This window comes from Abrus precatorius, unplaced genomic scaffold (assembly GCF_003935025.1).
Source record: "Abrus precatorius isolate BTA unplaced genomic scaffold, Abrus_2018 Scaffold0, whole genome shotgun sequence".
NCBI lineage: Eukaryota > Viridiplantae > Streptophyta > Magnoliopsida > Fabales > Fabaceae > Abrus > Abrus precatorius.
In genome coordinates, this window is record NW_020874290.1 from 1,989,060 (window position 1) to 2,002,670 (window position 13,611).

The following is a 13,611-nucleotide window of genomic DNA, read 5'->3' on the forward strand; positions in this document are numbered from 1 at the left end:
TTCATAGGGAACCTCAAAGTGGCTCTATTTCATTATATTCCATCCATATACTAATTCCATTCATTTAATATCCCTAGCTTTGGTGTCATTGAGATAAGAGATGTCGTTTCTAGTCTATCTCTTTCTATTTCTATATATATATGGAAAGTTGAAAAATCATTATATAATAATCCAAAAATTGCAATAGAAAAAGAATCCAGAAATTGCAATAGAAAAGAAAAAGAGAGGTTTGCGATGATTTTTCAATCTTTTATACTGGATAATCTAGTATCCTTATGCATGAAGATAATTAATTCGATCGTTGTGGTCGGACTCTATTATGGATTTCTAACCACATTCTCCATAGGGCCATCTTATCTCTTCCTTCTTCGAGCTCGAGTTATGGAAGAAGGGACCGAGAAGAAAGTATCAGCAACAACTGGGTTTATTACGGGACAGCTCATGATGTTCATATCGATCTATTATGTGCCCTTACATTTAGCATTGGGTAGACCTCATACAATAACTGCCATAGCTCTACCGTATCTTTTATTTCAGTTCTTCGGCAATAATCACAAAAAGTTTTTGAATTATGGATACAAGAATCCAAATTCAATACGTAATTTTAGTATTCAAAGAATATTCTTTAAGAATCTTATTTTTCAGTTATTAAACCCTTTCTTTTTACCAAGTTCAATATTGATAAGATTAGTTAACAATAGATTAGTTAATAAGATCTTGATTACTATTAATAAATAAATAATACCAAATTACTAAAAGATTAATATAAAGAATATAAAAAATAAGATATATGAAGAAAGTCGTCCACTCCCTATATATTTAATAGTTTCTCCCATAAAAAAACTTGTAACACCAATTCCATTTGGAATTCCATCAATTACTTGTCTATCCATAAAATAATTTATTTTACTTAATTTTCTTACACTTCCAATTAAAGATATTTCATAAAAAGCATCTATATAACCACGATTATATGACCAATCATATAAGACATTTATTATATTATCGGCAAGAATTTGTTTGGGAACACTTTTTTCAAATAAATTGAATAAATTCAAATTTAGTAAATCTGAAAAAACCGGTTTATAAAAAAAAGACGCTATAAATATTCCGAAAAACGTTAGAATCACAGAAAAAGTTACGTTTGTAAAAAATTCATACCAATCCTGAATTTTTTTTGAATTTTGATGTAAAAGGTCTATAAACGGAATTAATAATCTTGATAATATATCGCAATCTATTCCTTTTTGGCTGAAAGAAATTCCTATGGCCCCAACAAAAAAAGTAAACAATACTAAAACAAGCATAGAAAATTGCATAGTATTGTCCGATTCGTGAGGATATAAACAAGCAGTTTTTTTAGTACCAAAAAAATGGGTACTATCAAAAAAAAGACGTGTTATGCTTTTGACATTTCGATGAATTCGATGTGAATATGTCTTCTTCAGAAAAAAAGAAGTCATTTCATTCTTTTTCATTCTTAATAAAGCTAATAAATAAATTTTGTTTTTTATTTTTTCTTCTTTACCCCATAAAGATATTGAATAGAATGAATTATTTTTTTTTCCATTGAAATTTAGAAAATGAATGTTTAAATATCCTTCAAAAACAAGTAAATAGATCCGAAACATATAAAATGCAGTTAATCCTGCTGTGGAACAAGCTATTATTGCGAAAATTGGTGAATACAACCAACTATCATTAAGAATCTCATCTTTGGACCAAAAACAGGCAAAAGGTGGAATACCACAAAGAGAAAGTGTACCTATTAAAAAAGCAGTTTTTGTAATTGGCACATGTTTTGTTAAACCACCCATAAGAACCATATTTTGACTTTTAGCTGGAGAATATCCAACAATAGCTTCCATTGAATGAATAATGGATCCAGATCCTAAAAATAACAATGCTTTTGAATAAGCATGAGTAATCAAATGAAATAAAGCGGCTCGATAAGATCCCATACCTAGAGCTAATATCATATAACCCAATTGAGACATTGTGGAATAGGCCAAATCTTTCTTAATATCTTTTTGAGCAATAGCTAAAGTAGCTCCTAAGACTACTGTTATTATACCTATAAAAGCTATTCCATTCATTATGTAAGGTAGAACTATGAAAAGAGGAAGAAGTCGAGCTACAAGAAAAATTCCCGCCGCTACCATAGTAGCAGCATGTATAAGAGCGGAAATGGGAGTAGGTCCTTCCATAGCATCTGGTAACCATACATGAAGGGAAATTGGGCAGATTTAGCAACTGAGCCACAAAATAACAAGAGGGCGGATAAAGTAAGAAAAAAAATATTAACTTCATTTTTATAAATCAAATTACTGACTATTTGAAACAAATCCCGAAATTCTAAACTACCCGTTATCCAATAAAAACCTAAAATTCCTAATAATAAACCAAAATCTCCTATACGATTCGTTACAAATGCTTTTTGACAAGCATTTGCTGCAATAGGACGTGTGAACCAAAAACCTATTAATAAATAAGAACACATTCCAACCAATTCCCAAAAAATATAAATTTGTATCAAATTCGAGCTAGTAACTAAACCCAACATTGAAATATTAAAAAAAGTAATATAAGCAAAAAATCTCAAATATCCTTGATCATGAGACATATAATTATCACTATAAATAAGAACCAGAATGCCAACAGTAGTAATTAAAATTGACATAATAGAAGTAAGTGAATCGATCAAGTATCCAAACTCTAAAGAAAGATCATTATTTATGGTCCAAGACCATACATATTGATAGATGGAACCCTTATTGATTTGATAAATAGACAGATCAATCGAAAAAATCATAACTATAGTTAATAAAAAAATACTAGGAAAAGCCCATATACGGCGAAGATTTTTTGTTGCCGTCGGAAAAAGTAGAAATCCCACTCCTATTAACATAGGAACTGGAAATGGAATGAAAGGTATGATCCATGAAGATTGATGTGTATATTCCATACAAAAACAAAACAAATGGATTGGATTCTTAATGAATTTTGTTTCTTATTCGTCAGTTTTGTTTCATCTCTTTTGTAAAGAAAAGGGTCGGTTAATAAAAGAAGTGAATCTAGAAATAGAATTACATTAATTGTTCTGAATCTTTGTTCCATTCGAATATTACTAAGTACAAACTGAAAATGGACCAATAACCAAATTCCTATTCCTAGTAAAAAAAAAAAAAAGAGTTTCTTTTTTTTTTCTCATATTTATTACTATTACTATAATAAATAATGAATGTAATTTTAATAAAATAATAAAAAGGAAATATGTAAAAATAAAAATGTGAATTTCTATTTTTTTTTTTACAATTATACAAAAGTATAGAGTGAGGATAAATAATGAATTACACTAAAACTACGAAGATTCGTTTATTTTGATATTCATTAAAAAATTACAATTCCTACGACATTACTCAATAATTCTTTTTTTTTTAAGCATTAGTTCATTTTTGAACTAATTGAGTATTTTCCATTACAATAAAAAGATATTCATGTCTGGAAAAAGAGTTATAATATTCAATGTTTTACTTTAGAGATAGGAAGCAAAAAGGGAGCATTAAGATACATAAGATATATGGGTAATTAAAGAAGAATTCCTTTTCATTTACAGAAAAAAATGTCTTTCACATCGAACTATAACAATGAAAAACTATACTAACTCGATGGCAGTTCCAAAAAAGCGCACTTCTATATCAAAAAAAATCGTTAATTGTGGCGACTGGCGTTCCTTCTGTTTTCGACGGTGCTCGCCCCTCCCTCCCTGGCTCTCTACTCTGTCGGCTCGTTGACTTCGGCCATGTTCTTTTTTTTACCCCCCTGTCGCCCCGGGGGTGCCACCCACGGCAGGGGCGGGGTTCTCCTCGCTTTTGGCTCGCGGGCCCCCCGCGGGCGGCCCGCGGCTTTCGCTCCGTGGTCGCGGCGCCCTGCTCCTTGCGTTCGTTGTTGCCTGCTGTTGCGGGCTCTCCGCCTGGCTCGTTCAGTGGTGACTTCCTCGGCGCTGCCGCGACTGTGTCACTCCTCCGGCCTTAGCCTGGGCGTAGCCTCCTGTTTGCCCCGGGGTGTTGCCACCCCCCTCTCTTCGTGCGGCTTGCTGGGCGCTTTCGGTGCGTCTCACTGTCGATCATTTCTTCACTCGTGGGTCCGGGCGGTCGGGGGGGCCCCGGTCTCTCTTCTCGAGACTTCTCATCCCCTTTCGTCTCTGGACCGCGCGTTGATTCTCTCGAGCCCGGTTTAGGTTTCGCTCACTGAGCCGCCCCCGGACGCACCTCCCAGTTTTCCGCTGCCACCCTCCGGCTGCCTTTCTATTGTGGTGAAGGCCGGATCGTCCTTCGAGCTTTTTGTTTCCTGCTTTTCCCGGGGTTGGGACCTTGTCCCTCGCTCGGCTTTTCCCTCCTGTCTTCCCGCCGGCCGCGTGCATTCTTTCTTTCTTTCCGCGGCTTCTCGGCGCTAGTGGATTTCGCCTCCGAGCTCGGCATGTTTTGGCTGCTCAATCCTCCTTTCTGGTTCGCACACCTATCGAGTCCCTCCGTCGGCCCGCTCCGTGACTGCCGATGTGTCTCTTTATTCTCTCGTGCCTCGCCATGGAGCCGGTTGCCCATAGGATTGAGTGTTCGGGTTGGGCCCGGCGGGTCTCTTTTCCGCCTTCTTTTTTCTTCTCCATGGAGTTATTTCCCCGCGCCTTGCCCTTGGTAAGGCCGGGGCAACCCGCCATTGGAGAGCGCCGTCCACGGCTCGTTGTCTGCTGGCGTTCGGGACGGATGATCGCTCTCCCGCAGGCATCTCTTGATCTCCCCTCGGTTTGGCCTGTCGGTGCGCTGCTTTCCTTCGCACGGGGAGGTCTCTGGTTGCCGTCCCGGCTTGGCCCTGCTCGCCTGGACCGCTGCAGACTGATTGACTCATTTTCTGCATCTCCTTGGCTCGGGAGGTACGCTGCCGTTGGTGCGCTCGCTTTGCCTGTGGGTCGTTATGCGCTTCGGGTTGGCTGTTCTTTGTCCGGCGTCTGCTAAGTCATCGTTGTCCTGCCCGCGTGGGCTCCCTTTTTTCTCGTAATGGCACAGCGGGCCGCCCCCTGCCCTACCGCCTCTACATGGAGACCAGAGGTAGGGCATGTCAATCTAGTATAGCAGAGTAGGGTGATGGGCAGTTGGTGCATCTCTCAGTATGGATCGTCATGGACGCGGTGTTGGAGTCGGTGGCTGCTTCCTAGGGTTTTCTCTCTTTGGATCTCTGGGGAGGCATCATCTGGCCCTTGCGCCAGCGAGCTGATTGCACTCTCTCCTTCAACCCTTGAGCGCAAATGCGGCACAAGGACACCCAAGCATTCCTGGACGCGACCATCGTCTCCCCGTAGCAACTACGCAGATCCCTCCCCAGGCACGCCTTCGGCATCCAGGGGTCGCGGCGGACTCGACCATAAACCTGTTCAAAAAGCGGGCCAAACGCCTTTCGACTGCTATCCGCTGCTCGGTTGGACGTTAGGGTGTCGGAAGCATCACTCTCTTGCACCGTCTTCACGCTTAGACCAACGTCAAGGGGGGGGACCAAGTTCTCCGTTCAACCGGTCTCTTAGAGCTGGTTTCCTCCGGACCCCACAGAATCCTTAGTTTAGAATGGGCATTCCACCTACTCAGCATCTTTGAAGCATTTTGAGCAAGCGTTGGTCTCTTTGGCAGAGCACAGTTCGCTGAGTTGTCCAGCTGTTGTTCGGGGGGAGTTATTGTCTTCGTTGAGTTCTTGGTCGTCCGTGGCCTTGGTCGGAGCGGTGGTTTTTACCTGTGGGGTGTCAGTCGGATTTTGCAGTCCGCCTTATCTCCAACCGGTAACTTAGCTAATACAGCTTATAATCTGCCCAGTATTTTTCCGCATTCGGCGTTTGCTCTGCATGCTTTATGATTATCTTCATGGCGTTTGATAAGTCCTTCTACTAAGCCCTTAGGATGGGCAACGCATAAAAGTTGCAGGAGGCGCGGTTCAAACGCAGGAGGTTATGGTGGATCCTAGGCCGAGCCCGGCGCGGAGGGCGTGTAGCGACCAATGCTTTCGGGGATTTGGAAATAGCGTAAGCTCCGGGGCTCCCGTCATATAGGTCACCTTTCGGACTGAACTGTGCTGGCGATCCCGGGCAGGCACAGCAAGACAACCTGGCGCACCTGAAACCCTCTCTCAGCACGAGGGAATCAAGCACCGAAACAAGAGTTCCCGTAGTCGCGGCGGCGACATGGAGACGCAGCCTATACCGTGTGGACGGGTTTGTGGGAGAGCTTATGCCAAGGCGTGCGCTGGCGGGAAGCCGGTGGAGTGTGGCAATCTCACGATGGCGTTACGGTGCGAGTAAGCCGACAAGATCACCTAGCTTACGCTCTTGACCCGAGTAGCATGGGGCATCGCGTGGAATCCGTCGTTGAAATCAGCAAGGCACTTTATAGCAAGGCTAACATACTCCCCTGGTGAGGGCACGGAGATCTGATATGAGTAGTACGTGAGGGAAGGGGTGAAATCAGAACCCATGGGGAGTGAAATAGAACAATGAAACGTAAGCTCAATGCAGTGGGAGGAGCCGCAGCCCGGGACTCTGACCGCGTGCCTGTTTGAAGAATGAGCCTGGCGACTATAGGCGTGTGCTTTTGGTTAGGGAAACCACGGAGTGTAGTCGAAAGCGGAGTCTTCTAGGGCAGGTACTGCTTATGGACCGATACTTGGGGTGATCTATCCATGCCGGATGAGCTTGGGGTATAACTTAGTGGTAGGTCCGAACGACTGATGTTGAAGAATAGTGCGGATGAGTTGTGGTTAGGGTGAAATGTCCATCGAACCTCAGAGCTAGTGGTTCTCTCCCCGAAATGCGTTGAGGAGCAGCAGTGTGATGGGACATACTAGGGGTAAAGCAACTGTTTACGTGCGGGACCGCGAGAAGCGGTAACCAAATCGAGGGCACTCTGAATACTTAGATATATCAAAAATAACAAGGTCAAAGGTCGTGCTAGAATGGAGACGGATGGGGATAGCTTCATTCGTTCGAAGAGAAACAGCCCGGATCCCCAGTAAGGCCTAATCGACGTCAGGTGATAAGGAGGTAGGGGGTGCAAGACGCCAGTGAGGTTTGGCCTAGAAGAGCCACCTTTGAAAAGAGTGCTGTAATAGCTGTACTGAATCGAGCGCATCGTTGGACGAAGATTGAACGGGGCTAAGCGATCTGCGAAGCTGTGGATGTAAATATGAATCGGTAGGGAGGTTTCTGCCTTAGAGGGAGGACCCGCGCGAGCGTGGTGGACGGAGACGGGAGCGAGAATGTCGGTTGAGTAACGCAACGTTTGGTGGATAATCCAATTGCCTCGAAAACCTAAGGGTTCTCGCAGGTTCGTTCCACGGAGGGTGAGTCAGGCTAAGATCAAGGCCGAAGGCGCTAGATCGATGGATCACAGGTGATATCTCCTGATAGCTACCTCTTGTTGGTCCCGAGGTGGACGGAGGAGGGCTAGGTTAGCCCGAAAGATGGTTATCGGTTTTCAAGGACGCAAAGGTGCCCCTGTTTTTCAGGGTAAGGGAGAGGGGTGAAGAAATGCCCTCGAGCCAATGTTGGGTACCAGGTGCTACGGCGCTGAAAGTAATCTCATGATCTCGTCCAGGAAAAAGCCCGAAACGACCTAACAAGAAGGGTACTGTCGAAACCGACACAGGGTGGGGTAGTAGAGAATACTAGTGGGCGCGAGACAACTCTCTATCTAAGGACTCGGCAATAGCCCGTAACTATTCGGGAGAAGGGGTGCCCCTCCCTCACAAAGGGGGTTCGCAGTGACCAGGCCGGGCGACTGTTTATCCAATAAAATACAGGTTCGAAAGATGTAAGACCACGTATGGGGATGAGCTGCCAGTGCGGAAGGTCAGGAAGTTGTGACCTTGATGAACGGGGGCGGGCGAACGAAGCCCCGGTGAACGGCGGACGTAAATATAACGGTCCTAAGGTAGCTCGAAATTCTTGTCGGGTAAGTTTCGACCCGCAACGAAATGGGTAACGATCCTGGGACTGTCTCGGAGAGAGGCCTGGTGATATTGACATGTTGTGAGAATGCGGAGTATACATGCAGCTGGACAGAAGACCTATGAAGCTTCATCTGTTCCTGGGATTGTGCTTTGTGGCTTTTGGCGCGGCTTAGGTGGAGGGCGATAGAAGGTCTTTCCGGGGGGGCGAGCATAGTTTCGAGATACCCATTCTGGAGTAGTAGATTTATATGTGCCAGGCTACGGTGCCATAGGGACAGTCTCAAGGTAAGAAGTTTTTGGGGGTATGGCTCCTCTAAAGGTAATCGGAGGCGGCAAGGTTTTCTCTCGGGCCACGGCAGATGGCGTTCGAGTGCAAAAGGCAGAAGGGAGCTTGACTGCAAGCACCCGTCGAGCAGGGACGAAAGTCGGTCTTTAGTGAGTCCGACGTGCGAGTGGAAGGGCCGTCGCTTCAATCGGATAAACAGTTCTCTATGGATACAGTGCGATTTCCCAGGCTCACAGTAATCGACGGGAAGTTTTTGGCACTTCGTATGCGGCTCTTCGGCCACCTGGGCTTGTTAGTTATTGTTCCAAGATTGGGCTGTTGCTCATTAAAGGGTACGTGAGCTGGTTTCATGATGTCGTAGATCGTTGGTCCTATTCCGGTGTGGGCTGTTTAGGCATTGCGAGGACTTTTCCTAGTATTCGAGCGACAGGGATGGACTGCATCCTCTGGTGTGCCAGTTATCGTGCATCGGTAACTGATGGGTTAGCCAAGTGGGGCCGCTAACATGCTGAAAGCATCTAAGTAAGTAAGCCCACCCCGAAGATGAAAGTGCTCTCCTAATTCGTACTTCCCTCGCAGAAGCCTCTCGGGTAGCACAGCCCGGACGCGATGGTTTTCTTTCTACTGCCCCTGCGGGGATGGAGGAAATGAAGTTTTTGAGATATTCAAGAGAATTTGTCAGGCGGCGAGCGTTTCTATTAATCGATCGTGTGTCAGAGTGGGAAGTGTCTAAGGTGATGTATGCACTGAAGGCTATCCTGATAACGGTATGACTTGACTTGTTCCTACTGATATCCTGATCAATTCGATCTAGGCTCGCATACGTATTTCAATTGTTCAACTTTTGACAACATGAAAGTAACCAAAAGCTGCTCCCATCTCTATTATCAGGGTTGGAGGGAGAGGCTTTGGTGTACCTCCAGGTCGAGAATTGGCCTCAAATGATAGCATATGTTGCTTTTATCATCATGCTTTCTTCGTTATTTGTTCGATATTCTGGTGTCCTAGGCGTAGAGGACAATGACCAATCCTCCGATTGGTGGTTAAACATACTTATCGCGGTGAACGATACTGTAGTGTGGAGGTCCTTGCGGAAAAATAGCTGGCTGCAGGATTGATAAAAAACTTAACACCTATCATTGCTTATTATTTTTCAATTGGAATAGTAAATAAGAATGAAAAATGGAAAAAAAAGGTCGTCTTTTAAAATCGGTCTCAATTATAAATGTCATTCTCTCCCACTTCACCGTCGGGAACGACGTTCTTATGAGAGAAGGCGCTTTCACCCATCTTCTTAGGCGAATGGTGGGGAGAGGAAAGTTCCCATTTTTAGCGGTACTTCGGGGACGATTCAGTGGAGACGACGGGAATGGGCCTGTAGCTCAGAGGATTAGGCACGTTGGTACGAACGGGTGTCGGGGGTTTCGAATCTCTCCTCGCCACAACGAGGTCCAAAAGGGAAGGACTTTTCCTCTGGGGGTAGGACAATCATGATTTGGGAGGACCCAAGTATTGGAATTGTGGTATTTTGTCGAAATGGAGATGGCCTTAACTTACTGTTTTCTTGTTTGTATTTTAAAAAAAAAAAAGAAAACCAAAATATTCGTAATGATTGCGATATTTAAAGAAAAAATAGAATACAGTATGCCTATTTATTTAATTCCGCATTTTTTTGTTTTAACGCTAGTAATTCTTCATCGCAGGCCTTGGGCAGAATAGGCAAGCAAGTAAAGCTATTAGTAGCATAGCATGCGTTCCTTCGTATTATAGTGTTTAGCTCGCGGTATTTTCTGGTTCATCGGGAGAATTAATGATTTGCATACAAGATGACTTGCTATTGCAGTTAGTAATCTAAGATCTTATTGGTTAGTTTTTCTGCGGTGGTGGAACAAAGGAGTATCCCGAACCTACACCGAGGTTGACGGCGAGTTGCTCAAATAAATATAGGAACAGAATGGGAATGATGAAACTATAATGCATAGAAAAAAAGACAAGGGTGATCGGGTTATATCTCTTAACGGTCAGACGCGAACCCTTTTGATTGAATTAGTAAAATTCGGAATGATCATATCTCCCCAGTGGATCGATTTAACTTACGAACCATAGTTCAGTTAACAGCGCGAACCGTTACACTGACTGAACTGAGGAAACACGGAATTCGATTCATGGTTAATTCGTTCTCACATGACAATATGAGCTCGAGTTTCTTTCGTAACACCGTGGACTTCTTGTAGGTGGCTCCGTTCCATGGTCATTTCATGGGACCTAATGGCTCTATTCATTATAAATTCAATCCAATATACTAATTCATTATTTTATATCTTCCTTGATTGGTCGTCATTGAGATATTGTAGAGATGTCGTTTCTAGTCTATCTATTTCTATTTATATATATATATGGAGAATTGAAAAATCTATTATATAATAATCAAATTGCAATGAAAAAGAATCCAGAAATTGCAATAGAAAGAAAAAGAGAGGTTTGGCGATGATTTTTTCAATCTTTTTATACGGATTTATGTATCTTATGCATGATATGAGTAATTAATTCGATGGTTGTGGTTTCGGACTGTCTTGTATGGTTATCTTATATCCCTTCCTCCATAGGCCTTATTATCTCTTCCCTTCTTCGAGCTCGAGTTTATGGAGAAGGGACCCGATGAGAGAAAGTATCAGCATACACTGGGTTTAATTACGTGGAACAGATCATGATGTTCATATCGATTTATTTCTGTTGCGCTTACATTTGCATAGGGTGACCTCATCAATAATTGCATAGCTTTACCATATCTTTATTTTCAGTTTTTCCAGTGCATAATCAAAAAGTTTTTGAATTATACAAGAATCCAAATTTTCATACGTTTTTAGTATTCATAGATTTTCTTTAGAGTCTTATTTTTCAGTTTTAACCTTTCTTTTTAGCCAAGTTTCAATATTGATAGATTAGTTAACATTTGGCCCGGAGTGAAGGTGAGGATGACGTAAAGTATCATGCCTTATGCCTGGGCGACACACGTGCTACAATGGAGGGACAAGGATCGCGATCCGTGAGGGTGAGTAACTCCAAACCCGTCTCAGTTGGATTGTAGCTTGTCACTCGCTACTGAAGCGCGAATGCTAGTAATGCCGGTCAGCCATAACGGCGGTTGAATTCGTTACGCGGGCATTGTACCACGCCGTCACATATGAGGAGTGGTCCATGCCTGAAGTCGTTACTTAACCTGAAGGGAGGTGGTGATGCTGTCAGGCAGGGCTAGTGACTGGAGTGAATTGTACAAGGCTAGCGTACTGGAAGGTGGGTGTCACCTCCTTTTCCGGGAGAGCTAATGCTTGTTGGGTAGTTTGGTTTGACACTGCTTTCACACCAAAAGAATGCGAGTTATGTGTGAGTTAAATTTTGGAGATGAAGTCATTCTTTCGTTTTCGAAACCGTGTGAATAAGACTAAACTGCTATGAGATTTTTTAAATTATCGCTAGGTTCGGAACAAGTTTTGATAGGAGCTTCTTTTTTTTCACCCTCATGTGCGCACGGGGTGAAAAAAAAAAGGAAAGAGAGGGATGGGGTTTCTCTCGCTTTTTGAGCATAGCGGTGCCCCAGCGGGAGGACACACGACGGCTTATTAGTTCAGGGTAGATTGCGCGCCCCTGATTAATTGAGTCGTTTGGTGCTGACTGGTGAGGGTCTCAGCCCATGTGATAGTTATATGTGCGTCATCGGCGCTGACCTTGAGATGTGGATCATCAGCCAATTTAGCATGGCGTACTTTCTCTCTGTTTGACGCGGGGTTTGAATCAACTTCTCCTCGAGGAGGATGAATGGGGGATATCAGGTTGAGATCCAATGTAGATCAACTTTCTCTTCATGTGGGATCTGGGCGGTCGGGGGGGCCATCACGGTCTCTCTTCTCGAGAATGTCATGATATCCCTTATCACAAGTTATATGGACGAGCTATTACTCTGCGACAGGTTTAGGTTCTGGCTCATGGAAAAGAAAAACGGAGCCTTAACAACGTTCTTTCAAGACCAAGAACTTACGGTGCCCCTTTCCATTCTGGGTGACGGCAGGGATCGTACCATTCAGCCTGTTTTTTCATTGCTTTTCCGGGGGTCTGGAGAAAATTGAAATCAATAGATTTTTTCCAAATTCCTTCATTCGAAGGAAGAACGATGAAATTCTTTTTCTTTCCGAGGGACAAGGAGATTGGATTAGCCATAGAAGAATAATGTAATGTTTTGGCAGATATATATTAGGTCTTCGCCCGCATCAGGTCATCATAAGAGACTCATCCGATCAGTGTCAATGAGATGTGGTCTATTTATCTATTGCGTGCTCGATAATGGAGCTGGTTTTGAATAAGTGACTTAGAGTGTCTAGGGTAGTGGGAGAGAGGTCGATTCTTAAGCTTTTTTTTCTCTCATCGGAGTTATTTTAACAAGCTGCTGGTTAAGGAGAAGGGGGACAAGCAACTTGGAGGAGCGAACAGATAAAACCAAAAACAACAGAGACATAAGTAAATTGATAAAATAGAGAAATAAGAGTTCGGGAAAGGGTTGAATTCGCTCCCGCGAGGAAATATATAGATATATAAATAAAGGATTTGGACTGTGGTGCGATGATTTACTCACGGGCGAGGTCTCTGGTTTCAAGTCAGGATGGCCCAGGGCGGTCCAGAATGAAAAAGAATAGAAGATGACTTGAAGTCCTTTCATGCATACTTCCATTGGCTCGGGGGGATCAAGATACTTACTCAGTATGTAGAGGGTCTCCGCTCTTTGCGAATTGGTCGTTGCGATTACGGGGTTGGTGCTACTACACAATACTTGCTCAACAAAATCAAACAGCGGTAATGAGTATATCTTGTAGACTTGAACCGGTGGCTCACTTTTTCTTAAGTAATCGAACCGGGAAAGAAGGAACCGAAATGGACAATCGAACAAAAGATACTAAAGAAGACCAGATGGGCATGTCAAGCAACGTAGAGGAGGTAGGAAAATAGAGAGAAAGATATAGTCAGAATATAAGTGGATGTACATAGGACGGTAGTTGGCAGTCGCTGATAATCAATAAGGTTTCTTCATTTGTGCGATCCTGGGGAAGAGGATAAGAGAGATATAGAGAACAGCTTGATGAATATACCCTTCAACCCTTGTGGCGAAATAGCAGCGAAAAGGAAATAAGAGAAAAGACCCATCGTCTCCACCGTAGAAACTAGAGATCAATCCAAGGACGCCTTCGGCATACAGGGGTGAGGACCGACCTATGAACAAAATCAGTTCAAACAAATGCCGAACCGACATCTTAAGATAATCCGCTATCACGCGCTCCTGGACGTAAGGG